The sequence below is a fragment of the Aegilops tauschii genome, chromosome 5 (genome assembly GCF_002575655.3).
Source record: "Aegilops tauschii subsp. strangulata cultivar AL8/78 chromosome 5, Aet v6.0, whole genome shotgun sequence".
Taxonomy (NCBI): Eukaryota; Viridiplantae; Streptophyta; class Magnoliopsida; order Poales; family Poaceae; genus Aegilops; species Aegilops tauschii.
The window spans coordinates 351,362,104-351,371,239 of record NC_053039.3 but is presented as its reverse complement, the minus strand read 5'-3'; the positions used below and the strand labels follow the sequence as shown (position 1 = coordinate 351,371,239).

Sequence of the window (9,136 nt, the reverse complement as noted above, 5' to 3'; positions counted from 1 at the left end):
TAAGCCTACCCATGGCATCTGCCATGAACACACCACGACAACTGGCGCCCACCGTGGGGCCGTCCGCAGCGTCGACCGGAGTTTCGTTCCGAACGAGACCCTTCACTCCCACCGGCGTGCGCATTGCGCACGGTTTGATCAGAACGGCTCGAGGAGCCGACCGACCATCCCCGTCGGCAGCACCCTCCGCCGACTCCTCCCGTGCGCCGGGAACGGCAGGCCTCCGTTGGCCCGGCGGGCCGCGCTTTAGTGGCTGATCGGCTCAGGCCTCGTGACCCCCCTGGTGAGGACGACGCTCGCCACCACCTTGACTGGCTGGCCGGCTCCCTCGAGCTGGAGGAGGAGAGCTCGGTCGGGCCGGCGTGTTTTGGCCCGCGCATCCGCGGCGAGCCCTTCCCCAAGAGTTTCGCACTCCCACACGACACCCCCAAGTACAATGGAATCGCCAAGCCGGAGGATTGGCTGACTGACTACACCATGGACGTCGGCAACAAGCGCGTGGCAGTGGGCTTTGTCCCCCTCATGCTGCAAGGATCTGCTGCAAGGCTCCGCCCGAACGTGGCTGAACAGCCTGAAGGCCGACAGCATCAACACCTAGCTAGACTTCGAGGAGGCGTTTGTGCGCAACTTCACCGGCACGTACAAGCGGCTCGGTCGGCCCCGCCAGCTCTCCATGTGCGTCCAAGGCCATGATGAGACCCTGCATGACTACGTCACGCGCTGGACCGAGCTGCGCAATAGCTGCGAGGGGTCCATGGGGTGCAGGCCATCCAGTACTTCATCGACGGTTGGCGGGACGGCACCATACTCAAGTACAAGCTCATGCACTCCGACCCGACCACCATGGCCGCGCTCATGGCCACGGCGGACAAGTACGCCACGGCCGAATCTGCGATGAAGATCCAGGTGCAGCTGGACGCATCGGGCAAGGCGGTGCAGGCACCGCAGGCCAGCGCTCGTCGGGCCAGCGACAGCAGTCGGCCGCAGAGCAACAACAAGCGCAGGGCGAGCAGCCGGATTCCCGCTATGGCAGTTGGCGGGTCGCAGCCGTCAAGGAAGAGCCGCCTGCCGAGCAGGGCGGCAGCGGACCGGCAAGGGCGCCTGGCTCCCCAAGCTCACCTTCGAGCAGGTGTTGGATGCCCCCTGTAAGCACCAGAGTGGCGTGAAACCATCCGGGCACACCACCCAGAATTGTAGCTGGACACAGGGCCTGGCACGGGGCAAGGGAGCCCCCTCCCCCCCGCCGCCGCCTCCTCCTCCGCCTCCGCCGGCTGCTTCGGCGCCAGCTCCGGCCGCCGGCCGGCTCCTCGATGACTTCCCGCGTCCGAAGGCGTCTTCACCGATGAGGCGGACGACAAGCACAGTCAGCACCAACGGTCCCGCGAGGTGAACGCCATCGTCCCCTCCGTACCCCAGTTCATGCACTGGTCCGAGAAGCCGGTCACTTGGAGCCGGGAGGACCACCCGGCCGTGATGCCCACGCCGGGTGGTTACGCTCTTGTCCTTGACCCTGTCTTCGTCTCCGAGAAGCGCACCTGCCGCTTCACACGGGTGCTCATCGACGGCGGTAGCAGCATCAACATCATGTAACATGACACCATGATCAAGCTCTGCCTCAAGGAGAAGCCGTTGCAGCCCAGCCGAATGACCTTCTACGGCATCCTGCTGGGCCTCTCCTGCTCCTCGATCGGCAAGGTCCAGCTGGACGTGCTGTTCGACGAGTCACGCAATTCCCGTCGCAAGCCGGTCTGGTTCGAGGTGGTGGACCTAAGCAACCCCTATCATGCGCTTCTAGGACGCCCCACGCTGGCCAAGCTCACGGCGGTCCTCCATTACGCCTACCTGAAGCTTAAGATGCCAGGCCCCAAGGGCATCATTACTATCACCGGTGACTACAGGAAGTCTGTGGAGTGCGCTGAAGCCGACTCCAAGCTAGCAGAGTCCCTTGTCATCGCGAAGGAGAAGCGCCAGCTTGAGCGGCTCGTGGCCTTGTCCCGCGAGCGACCGGCCGCACCGACCTATCCCTCGTCCGCAAGGCCTGCCGGCGAAGCGGTCGCCCGTCCGCCCAAGGACCCGGCGCACACCGCTCCGGTCTTGGCTGACCCCGGCCAGGACGCTGCCCCTCTCGACAACCACCTCGTCTGCACCGTGCACTCTCACGACGATGGCGCCGGAGGCGCGGACCTCTGCTCCCGCATGGGCGCCCTAAGGGTCGGCGCCCGCCCTGCGGAACAGCCTCTGGCACGGTCCAGACCGTCTCGCAAGAGCCGCCTGCGAGCCGGCCGAACTAAGGGTGGGCTTAGTCAGGCTCTGGTGCCGGGCAAGGAAGCTGGCTCCGGGCCGGCGGACCCGCCCTGGTTCCCGGTGGCAGCTCCCACCTCGACGACCCGGCCTCGGGTCTTGATGGGCAGACCGGGGCGCCTTGCGCCCCTCCCGGGGGCTACCCCTTCGGCCTGGCCAACGCCAGCGCCGAGTTCCAGCGACTCATGCAGCTGCTCTTCGGCCCAGGAGCCGGCTGGTCAATCTGCACGTTCCCCCCAAGGGAAGACAGCGGCGGGGGCCAGCACGGCGTCACGTTCTACATCTTCAATGGGTAACCGGTCCTTGCCTTGCCCAGCCGCCAACTCTGGCCTGAAGCCTCCTTCATCCGGCTCACAAGACGGCCGTTTCAGTTAAATCAGTGTATGTCTGTATCGCCACTTTTGGCCTTAAATGAATGTAGCAGGTCCCCGAACGACACTCGGGGGCTACCTTTTCCGTTTCTATCAAGCTTTTTCCTAGCGCACTTTACCGTGTTTTATTTTCCCCCTCCGGGTCGGTGACACCGACGCGGGGGCTAGCCGGCTAGCCCACGCCTCTCTCGTACAACCGGCCTAGTAGCGTGTGCACTGCCTAAGCCTTCTCTTTGCCCCAGCTCACGGACCAGCCCCCCGCCGTTCCGCTGGCAAGAGCCAAAGGCCGAAAGCACCTCCCATTCAAAGGGTGGTTTTCAAGGAGCAGTCGGCTCGGGCAACCCAGCTGCCACGCTCACTTGTCACCACACAAACCGGCTGCGCACGGCCGGCTCCGCCGCTTGCCGAGTCCTAAAAGTCCAAGTACTGTACACCCTCTTCGGAAGCTGCCTCCCCGTCCCAGCCACAGACCGGCTCCCGGCTGTCCGACCGGCGGGGAGGAGGCCAAAGTAAGCGGCCAAACAGGAAAAAGCCTAAGGACGAAAGCAAAAGCGAGCCGCCGGCAAAATGAGATACTCACGCATTCTTAAATCACAGCAACAAACCCATGCCCGAGGTCCAGCATGTCTAAGATACACCCCCAGTGGGTGGAACTGCGGAATAATTAATTACAATTGGTTGAAACTAAAAGAGCAGAAAAAGCACGGCTTCCTAGGCGGTGGGGTCACTGGCTCCGGATCGCTCCTGTTCCTCCGCGGCGCCATTGTCCGTCTTGGCGTCATCGCCGGCGTACGCTCCGCTGTTCGAACCGGTCCCTTCGTCAAGCGTCTCGGCCTGGCTACCTCCAGGATCTCCTCGCCACCAGCGGCCCGCTCCTTGAAGAACTCGTCCTCGAGAGTGAAGGTAGCGAACTCGCTGGCGCGCCTGGCGAGCGGCTAGGCACGCGCTGCCAGATCCGCCTCCGCCAGCTGGTCCAACCTGATCCCCGGATACCAGGAAAGCGCGAGGCGCAGCGCCATCGCCGCGGCAGCCCGCACGACAGAGGCCCGCCACGCATTAATCCTAGCCGGCGCCGTTTCTAGCCACCTCGCCAACCGGCTGATGGTTGTCGGCTGCACCGCATCTGGCCAAAGGACACGCACCGTCGCCAGGCCGGCGTCACGAAGCAGGTTCAGGGCACACGTAATCGCCTGCAGGCGGGCATCGGCGGCAACGCCCGTCTCCTCCACCGTCCAAGCAGCAGATTGCCCGACGCAGACCCCGGCCTCCCACTGGTCGTCCCGGCGGGTGTTCACGGCATCCTTGGCTGCCTCCTACGTCTCCGAGAAGGCCTCTGCAAGAAAAAAAGTAAGGAAGAGAAAAACAAGGCCGACCGGGTGCAAAGGACAAAAGAGATGCAGCAATGCTCACCAGCAAGGAGCTCGTCGACGCGATACGCCTTGGCCAAAATCTCCTGCTCCCGCGCTGTCCACGCAGCGGTTTGGCTGTCACGGTCCGCCTTTAGGCTGGTGATTTCCTGGGCGGCCCGACTCACCGCCTCATCCTTTTCCGCCAGCGCCTTCTGGTGCTCCTCAGCCAACCAGTCCAGCTCGGCCAGATGGGCGGCCGTCTGTTGGTCCCGCTCCGCCTCGTGCCGCCCCACCTGCTCCCACAGCAGGTCGCACAGCTGGCCGGCCCGCGCCAGCAGGCGTCGAAGGGTCTGGATCTCCACCGGGTCCTTACCGGCAGCTGCAGGACGAGATGGATTTATCAATCAGCGGCACGACGGACACTGGAAGGCAAAGAAGTGGCAAGAGAATGCACAAGAAGATCCGACTTGGCTCCTGAGCAGCCGGCCTGAATCTCGGGGGCTACACCAAGTGGGTGCGCTGGCACACCCCCATTGGAGGAAGGCAGATTGCTTATCCCAGATTTGCTGCAGCTCCCCCTCCTTCACCGCGAGATCAGCCAGGGCCGCCTTTTACGCAAAGCGCATCCTGTTGTGGCTCACCGCACACACGTCGTGAAGGGCCTGCGGAGGAAAGAGTCACAGATAGCAAGAAGAAATTCCGGGAGGCTCGAGCCACCTGCTCCACAGCCAGCCCGAGCCTCGGGGCTACACCCAGTGGGTGCACTGCCACGCCCCCACTAAAAGACACTCTGAGAAAATCGAAGCACTCACTGCCACGGCTTGCTCAAGTTCTTTGAGCTGGTCCTGCGCCGACGGGGCGGCCGTCTGCAGGTAACTGCCCAAGCTGGTGAACCCCGTTCGCACCCTGTCCAGGGACGGGGTCCGGCTCTTCGGGTGCGCACCGCTTGAGGCCTCGCCGGCACCCGCCCAATCTCCGTCAGTTTGAGCGCTCCCTCCGAGCCGGCCGACCTCGTCACCTCGGCCCGCGCCCGACACGGCGGTGGACGAGCTTGGCTTGCAGGTGGCCGGCTCGCGGGAGCCCTCCGCCCCCAGGGCTCCCACGCGGTGTCTCCTGGACCCTTCGAACTTATGGCGCTTTTCTGCGCCATCGCGGCGCCCTCCCACGCTTTCGCGGAGGCCTTTGTCTCCTCCCGCAAGGCCAGCTCCCGGTCCCTCCAAGCAGCACGCTCTCGCGCTCCAGGCATGGTGGCCTCGATGCCTTCGCGTTCCGCTGAGTTAGCTTCGTGCGCGGACGGCGTGCCCACCACCAAGAGCCTAAGGGGAGCCCTGTCGACGAGCGGAAGACTGAGGGGTACTGGAGGAATACAACAAAAGGCACGCACCAAAACCAAGACTAGGACGGGATCGCCTACCTGGCGCTCGCCCTCCGACTGCTCCCCCGCCGAACTCTTTCCAGTCGGCGCCTCGGTCGTTTGCTTCCCGTGGGGCCGCGTCGCAGCCACCGATCGCCACCGCTACCGCCGCTGCACGTAGCCGCCTCCCCATCGTGGGGACGTTGTCGGTCGTGGTTGTCGTCACGGTCGGAGATACCACGCCAGGCACCTCGTCAAGATCGTCCGGTTCATTGTCTGGCCAGCCGCGCAAAGGACAAGATAGGAGAGACTCGTCGGCGCGTCTAGGTCCCCCGGTCCCGGCCTCCCTGAGGGGCTCGTCGCCCTCCTCGTCCTCCTCGTCGTCCGACCCAGCCTTCCCGTCCGAGACTTCCCGATCCGGCCCGAAAGCTAGCGAGTTCGCCCCGTCATGAGCTATTTGGCGTGAAAACCTCCGTGCCAGGAAAACCAAACCACACATCAGGGCAGCACGCCGAGAGATGGGAGGGTCAGGTTCGAGCCGGCTACGCGCGCATCGGAGGTGCCGGGTTGACGCTGTTGTACGGCTCCTTGCCATAGTTCCAAGTGGCCTGGTCGAGCTTGGCGGACGTGATGCGGTTCACCTGTTTTGCAACTCGGGCCGGCGACAGCCTGGCGGTTGCCAGCCGGCATGGATCGAGCTGGCCGCTCATGTCGCATATCCGATGCGGCCGGTACTGCAGCGGCATCACCCGGCGCTCGATGAAAGCGATGATGAGGTCCGTACCGGTTAGGCGCATGTCATCAACCATCTGCCCTAGCCGGCGACAGACCGCCATAGCCTCCGTCGTCGACTTACGGAGCTCGAAGGCCCAGTTTCGTCCCTCCACCGGGGCGGCGTCCGGGAACGGTGGCAGGTTTATATAATCGGCCGTCGGGTCCACGTTCTTCACGTAGAAGAAGGACCGCTGCCACTTCTTCACCGATTCATGCAGTGGCAGCTTGGGAAAGCCCCTTGCCGCCGGACGGTCACGAGAGCCGCCCCGCAGGCGGTCATAACCGGGCCCTCTGGCGTCGGCGTCGTATGCGGCTTGAGGGAGAAGCACCTGTTCCATATGTCCACCGACGGCTTGAGTCCAGCGTAGCCCTCGCAAAAGGCATCGAACGCAACCAGCTGAAGAATCGAGTTGGGCCCGAGGTGGTGAGGCTGAAGCCCGAAGTGGTCGAGGAACCTACGGAAGAACGCGCTGGCGGGAAGGCCGAACCCACGAGAGAAATGGTCGGCGAAGACGACGACTTCCCTGACCCACGGCTGAGGAGCGGTCTCGCTGCCGGCCGCTCGCGCCTCCACACACTCCGCCGACGGCAGCATCCGGCGGAGGCGAAGGTATCGATGAACTGTTCGAGGGCATCAGAGCCCTCCCACGAACACTTTATCGTCGCCATCTCCGAGCGCGGCGAGGGCCTACCCTAGTGGGGTCAGGACAGCGTTGCGGCGGCCCTGGCGCACGCGACGATGGTGAATCTCGGCGTACGGGCGTGAGTGCGCGAATGAACGACATGAGAAGAAAGAGATGCAGCGGGTTAGGGATGAGCGGCGATATACGCCTCGGCCATTCCCCCTCCCCCCATTTAAAACCCCAGGGAGATCATGGGGAAGTGGGATCGTTTGCGCCCACGACCCCCTACACCTCCCGAAATACACGGGCGCATTAACTGTCCAGGAAGCTGAACCGATCAGGTCCCCTGTAGACGATCCGTCTGCGGGCCGAGCCCGAGGCTTGGTGGGCCCCGTTCCCGGTGGAGTCCCGTTGTGCGCGTGGCCTGGCAGGGTTAGGCCTGGCCATGGCCTCCATGTGGCGGGTGGCCAGCGGCAGCGGGCGCGACTTCGGTCAAACAACAAGTGGGCCAGCGGCCCGTTCGGTCTCCCCGCCCCGGCCGGGTGCGAGAGGAGCCGGCCGCAAACCACGACTGCTGGCATGCTCGGAGCTCACAACCGTCTAGGTGTAAGCTGCCGGGGGGCCACCGGCCTGCTCCCGGCGGTCCCCGCCAGTTTCGAGGACTACTATCGGGGGGGATGTCCCCGGGTAGGCAAATCGGGACCTAGCGATTTTCCAAAACAACAAGGCGGCAAGCGCCCCCACCCCCTCCCAGATCTGGCTCGCTTCCCAGCCGGCCGTCCAGCTCCAGGCTGACTGGAGGCAGCAATGAGGCTCGACCCGGCCGGGCCGGCTCCCACTCAGCCCGACAGGACGACCGGACAGGCCCCCTCCCAAGATGGGCCGGGCATGGCTACAGTGATCCTGTCCCCCCCTCCCCGGGCGGGGCAGGCGTGGCTACAATGTGCCCCGAGACCGCGCCCCGGAGTCGGCGGCGGCGACCCGACGCGGTCCTGTAGCAATTCGGCGCCCGCCACACCATGTCGCGGGCAACAGTGTGCCACAGTGATGGGCCGTCAGCGGGACCCACACCCGGCGGGCCCCACTGGCAGGCGTGAGGCGATGACATCAGGGCCCTGCATCCATATAACTTGACCATTGTAGCCCTGGGGGTCGATCTATAAGACCCCCCTGGAGCCCCCCATGCAGGGGGTCCCCTTTCTTCGACACACACACATACGCAACCAAGAGAGGAAGAGAGCTAGCTCTCCTTCCTCCTCCCACCGAACAGCTCCAGGAGCGCCATTGTAACCTCCCTTTGTGATCCATCTAGTAGATCCGGCAGGACTAGGGGCGTTACCTCACCCGGAGGGCCCCGAACCTGGGTACATCGTGAGTCCCTCTCCGCTTGTCCCCGATCTCGCCTCCGGAACCCACCGACGTCCTTCGGCCCCAACCACGTTCGATAAGCCTACCCATAGCATCTGCCGTGAGCACACCACGACATTTTAACTCTCAAATTCCCAGCAGAACTGCTAACATCCGAGTCATTTTGTTCAGCTTGAGGTTGGTGTCTGCCTGCACCTTTCCCACCTTTCCCGGATCTTCTCTGGCACTTGCTTGTGATTTAGCCAACTCAATTCTAATCCAAAGCAAACGGAGAAACTATAACAGTAACGATGCTTCATTTGTTACTGTTAAAAGAATATTCAAAGCAAACAGAAACTATAGCATATCCATAAATTCTTATGCCTTTATTTGTATTGGTATCTCAGGGTTCCATGGCAAAGTTAGCCTCGCTCCATTTGTAATCATCTGTTCCAAGAATATTCTACTCTTCATCTTATTATTCTGATATCTTGGATACCATAACATGCATTTATTTTAAATGTGCAGGTGATGATGAAAACGCCCTTGGTGCTCCAAGAGCGACTGATGCTGCTCCTGCTTTGGGCGCCATGGTAGCAAAATTGCTATCAATTCTTGAAACCCCTATTCTTAATTATCCAGTGAGTGGCTTACGGAAAGCAATTTTGTGATGCTTCATGTATTGCAGGTTCTACCTTCCGCTATTGATTTCTTCGAGGATATCATAGCTCAGGTAGATGGGAAGATGATCATGTTGTTCTTGGACTACGACGGTACCCTTGCACCAACCGTAAACAATCCTTCGATGGCGTTTATGCCCTCAGAGGCAAGTATACTTGATAAACACACCAAATACCGACATGCTTATTGATGTGTTTAACTGATAATTCTTAGTATAAATAACCAGATTCGCCAAGCCGTCCAAGCCCCTGCGGAGTACTTCCATACTTCAATCCTGACTGGAAGATCCGTTCCCAAGGTATTATTATTATATATTCATATGAAAAAAGTCCATTT

The 9,136-nt window shown here is 62.2% G+C and overlaps 1 long non-coding RNA gene across 3 annotated transcripts; it reads right to left on the bottom strand.

Moving 5' to 3' along the window:
- Positions 1 to 3,240: 3,240 nt before the first annotated feature.
- On the bottom strand, positions 3,241 to 5,931 carry LOC120965149 (uncharacterized). Of its 3 annotated transcripts, none has more exons than XR_005757444.3 (4): positions 5,436 to 5,931; positions 4,834 to 5,349; positions 4,083 to 4,683; positions 3,241 to 4,005 (listed from the first exon to the last, which is right to left on the bottom strand). It is a non-coding gene; the product is annotated as an uncharacterized lncRNA (long non-coding RNA). The 3 variants fall into 3 exon arrangements; XR_012184852.1 differs by lacking the exon at positions 5,436 to 5,931 and having other exon boundaries at positions 4,083 to 4,400; positions 4,489 to 4,683; positions 4,834 to 5,370; XR_006664256.2 differs by lacking the exon at positions 5,436 to 5,931 and having other exon boundaries at positions 4,834 to 5,370.
- Positions 5,932 to 9,136: the final 3,205 nt, after the last annotated feature.